Source organism: Podarcis cretensis (assembly GCF_951804945.1).
Source record: "Podarcis cretensis genome assembly, chromosome: 9".
Taxonomy (NCBI): Eukaryota; Metazoa; Chordata; class Lepidosauria; order Squamata; family Lacertidae; genus Podarcis; species Podarcis cretensis.
The window spans coordinates 26540970-26545719 of NC_137178.1; the positions used below are offsets into that span (position 1 = coordinate 26540970).

The 4750-nt window shown below is 40.6% G+C and overlaps 1 long non-coding RNA gene across 1 annotated transcript; it reads left to right on the forward strand.

The window, feature by feature from the left end:
- The first annotated feature begins 912 nt into the window (after nt 1-912).
- On the forward strand, nt 913-4533 carry LOC307223935. Its single transcript, XR_013842324.1, has 3 exons — nt 913-1054; nt 2172-2732; nt 4292-4533. It is a non-coding gene; the product is annotated as an uncharacterized lncRNA (long non-coding RNA).
- The last annotated feature ends 217 nt before the right edge of the window (nt 4534-4750 follow it).

Genomic DNA, 4750 nt, shown 5'->3' on the forward strand with positions numbered 1-4750 from the left:
CCAGTCAAAGGCGACTATGGGATTGCGGCGCTCATCTCGCTTTCAGGCTGAGGGAGCTGGCATTTGTCCACAGACAGTTTTCCGGGTCATGTGGCCAACATGACTAAACCGCTTGTGGCACAACGGAACACCATGACAGAGACCAGAGCGCACGGAAATGCCGTTTACCTTCCCACCACAGTCGTACCTATTTATCTACTTGCACTGGTATGCTTTCGAACTGCTAGGTTGGCAGGAGCTGGGACAGAGCAATGGGAGCTCACCCCTAATATATACATTTTGAGGTTGGAAAACTACACCACAAAATTCAGAGAAGTGCAAATTCTGAAGGATATGTGCATCTCAGTTCACCTAGTATCTCAGAAATTGTGAGTTGTGTAAGTTTGCTATAAAATGTGGACTGAACCAAATTCCTCCCCCATCCCTAACTGGGAGTCAGTACAGAGAATAAAACACTGGTGTCATCCATTCAAATCATGCAGTCCCCCATTAACAATCTTGCTGTCCTCTGCTGGACCAGCTGAAGTTTCTGGGCAATTTTTAAAAGCAGCCCAACAGGCAGTCCATTGCAATGATCCAAATGAGTTCATTGTGCTCCTATGAGACACACCCCTGTAATGTCAGTTCTGTAGGCATTTCTTTTCATGTCATATGTCTCCCATCTGATCCCGGGGCTGTGGGAAGATGCATCCAATTTGCACAGCACCAAAATAGAATAATCGGTACAACCAAAGCCCTGCAAGCAATCCACAGTGACAGCTGCCTTTCTGCCAAGATCCTATCATCTTCCCCAAAAGTTTTCATTCAGATACAGATCTTGATTATGCCCAAGCTTAAAAATAATGGGACGTGTTTCAACAAATACACATAGTTTGAGCCTACTTTGACAGCTTATTTGCATAGACTTCTCTGAGCCTCCTAATTCTCAGTTGCCAGAAGTTCCATTACACTTAAAATACAGCTAGATAAGTGCAATAAACAAGATCACGTCCCCTGTGGATTCACTGGGAGCCTTTGGCGGGCCAGGCAGACAGATTCAACTATCTGCTCAATGGTATGTATGCATTTCCTTATAACCCGTAATTTCAAAATTTCACTGATATTTATATCAACTGGAGGCTGGTTAAATAGTCACACTCTTTCTCCAGGTTATGCAAGGAGCTGGAGTAGCTCTGCGAAGGGAGCTGGAGATCTCTGTTAGAGATCTCTGTCAGAGAATCAGCATTCTCACCAAACTTTCGTTCCCATGATTCTTTGGGGAAAGCCCCATGAGGTGCTCTTGATCTGTAGTACTTCCAATCCACCACTGGGGAAGGGCAGTAACTAAGTGGTAGTATACCTGCTTTGCATGCAAAAGGTTCCAGGTTCAATCCCTGGCATCTCCAGGGAGGTGTGGGAGAGACCTATGTCTGAAACCCTGGAGAGCTACCATCATTCCATGTAGACAATACTGAACTTGATGGACCAACAGCCTGGCATGGTATCTCTTTGGCATGGCCATGGTATGCTCTTATGTCCTTAAACTTTCTGCACAATTCACCCTACTGAATAAGTACCTCTGATTGCTCCCAAGCTATTTCCTACAGCTTTCCTACATGGTTGTAAAAGCATGGATGTGATCTCAGAAGCAACCTTTGTAAAAGAAGACAACTGTAGGCAGCAAGATGGAGCACATGTTGATCAAACTGGAGAATGCCATGTTAGTCAAAGCCATTATTGGATTCAGCTTCCTGCTAAAGATCCAGCTTTATTAATGACAGTTCCTAGATGGGCTCTAAGGCCCACTTTGTCAGTATCACATAACTTAACACATGACTCTATGTGTTAGTAGACACCCAGAGAATGGGATTTCACAGTCCTGAGGTAACTGAAATGGTCTTTTTCAGGGATCTTAACCTTGAGCTAGCAATTATTGCCCTTCAAGGAACAAGACATTTGGTGCAGCTGTTTACTATTTACACAAAAGAGATGACATATGAGCCTCACACCCCAGTCCCATTCATCATTCATTTTGTTTGACCATGTGAACAACTTTGTTTGAAGAAATAGTCTTTAGATGTAAAAAAAAAAAAAATGCAGAGCAAGCTGTCTTCAGCTGTTGCCAGTGAACTCTCTTAAAGTCGTGCTTATTTTCAGATATCATATTAATTATTCTGTTTATTTCCTTGCAGGTTTATTGTTGAGAGCACAGCCATGAAAAATGAATGCTGGACTAATGATTAACCACGAAGCAGAAGTCTGAAAGCAAAGGGGCTGGGTTTACATTAAAAAGCTCTCCTTTTTATGAGGATAATATATTATTTGAGAATGAGTTATTTATTAGAGCCATGTGGAATAGGAAAAAGGGATGGTTATTAAAGTGTAGCCATATGAGGAATCTATGCGTGCATTTGTGAACTTGACAACTCAAGAGGGAAACATTTTTATCACTTTCATCAAATACATATACAACTTCCATTTACTTTGATTTTACGTATATCTGTGCACTACCATGAACCAAACCTCTTCTTATCTGTAGCAATCTGTAGAAATTTCCAATAGTTTAAGTTGCATACACTCAGGAAAAGCTAGAGCTCACCCTCAGTAGGAAAAGAAAAATGGCTTTCGTCTACAGAAGGTAAAATCATTTTTAAAATTATGAAAACTTTCCAGATTGTGGGAGCAAGTCATCAGAGAAACGAATTACAAAAAGAAGTAACTTCCATGGAAATTTCCAACAAATGCATAAAGAGGTATGTGCCAGCAACAATGCTGTTTTAGGAAAGATGTTGGATTTATTTATTTATTTAAAGAATTTTAATCCCCTTCTCAGAGCTACATCTTCACAAAGTGTGTGTGATCTATTGATCCCTTCTAATTATACTATTCATTTTACTGCATTGATTAACTATGTTTGTATACTGTCCAATAATCAAATTACTCTGGGTAGCAATCCATAAAAAATATTAAAAAGCAATGAAAATACAGCAACAAAATAGCACACACCACAGCAGAAATAAAATCAATAAAAGCAAGCACAGCTGGCTCTTTAAAACCAGAGCCTTAAAATCTATTAAAAGAACAGGGTTCCTAAGATGTTGGGGGGAAGAAAAGAAAGGTCTTGACTTTGCTTGGCATCATAAAGAATCCAAAGAAGGCATCAGATGAGCTTAGAAAACATACCTTACCTTCTGCAATCATAGTTATATTCCTAGCTGTCATTAGAACGCCCATACTCCAACCTGAGGATTGTTTAAATGTGTGATAGGGCGTTGTTGTTACTGTGCTCTGGTAAAATTGTCTTTGGTTATAGATCTAATTAAACAGGAACCTTGCTGTTTGGGGGAAAGTTGGGACAAGTGGAAGAGGTCATTGGGTGCAGGGCCAGTGTGCTCCCTCATGTGTCCCCTCCATACTTTATGAAGGCTTCACACATCCTTGGAACACCTGGAAAGGGCTCCTGTGTACAGTGGTACCTCGGGTTACAAACACCTCGGGTTACAAACACTTCGGGTTACCGACTCCGCTAACCTAGAAGTAGTACCTCAGGTTAAGAACTTTACCTCAGGATGAGAACAGAAACTGCACAATGGTAGCGCAGCAGCAGTGGGAGGCCCCATTAGCTAAAGTGGTACCTCAGGTTAAGAATGGTTTCAGGTTAAGAACGGACCTCCAGAACGAATTAAGTTCTTAACCTGAGGTACCACTGTATTCCATATTTGAAACTGCACTTTTCCCACATAGGGCTTGCCCACATTTCCACTTGTGCCTAGAAAGCATGGGTCCAAGTGGTTTTCTGCTAGTCCAAATGGTTTCCCCCATGCCCTGCACTTTTCCAAGGGAAAACCTGCTCTATAGTGATAGATTGGAACAAATGGCAATGGGGGGGGGGATCCTATGTTTGCTCAGTGCATCCTATGTTTGCTCAGAAGTAAGTCCTATGAGTAAGTGTGTTTAGAATTGCAGGCTCTTGTTGCATTTTGATGCCTGCCATATAACACCTGGACATAATAACCATACATACTGCTGATCCAGATCTCTCTCTTAAATTAATAGGTACAGTCTATAAATCTGTTCAGAAGACAGAGTGGGATTAAATGGCTTTTAAATGTAATTACCCATCTTTACTAATTTGTGGATCAACCCGTTCCGTGTCTTTCTGGAAAGAAAAGTGGAGACGTATTTTGAAATCAAAGCACTTATGCTTGTGGCTATCAGGTTGAAGTGATCCAGGATTGCACAATTATTAGGCAACCTAGTTCTGAGAGTGAAGTTATATGGAAAGTAATTTTATACCTCTCCTTATACACAGATTGTCCAGAGGAAAGGGCTTGGAAAACAGACCAATCATGGATTTATAGGGGATTTGGAAAGTCAAACACAAGAACCTATGCTTTACCTTTTGGTTTAAAAATAATTCTATCCTTAACCTTTGTAGCACCAGTGTTATTTCAAGCAACTCTGGTTTATAGAGACTATCCTGTGGGAAATGATTTATATATTGGTTTTTCTTTAGGCAAAACATACAGATATAATAAACAAATCTGACGTTTATGGCCCAATTAATTTTTTGCCAAACCTAGAAGCCATATTTTGTGTCCTCCATGTGGTTTGTGCAAAATTTCAACATGGAAACTTTATTGGGGAAAGATGGAAGCATTTAATTCCTGAAACATGCAATAAATGTCAGTCAGAAATACAGCATGAGATAGCAGTTTCTCAGTGACAAAATCTCATGTTTTGAGACCACTAAAAGTGATATTCCTGCAAA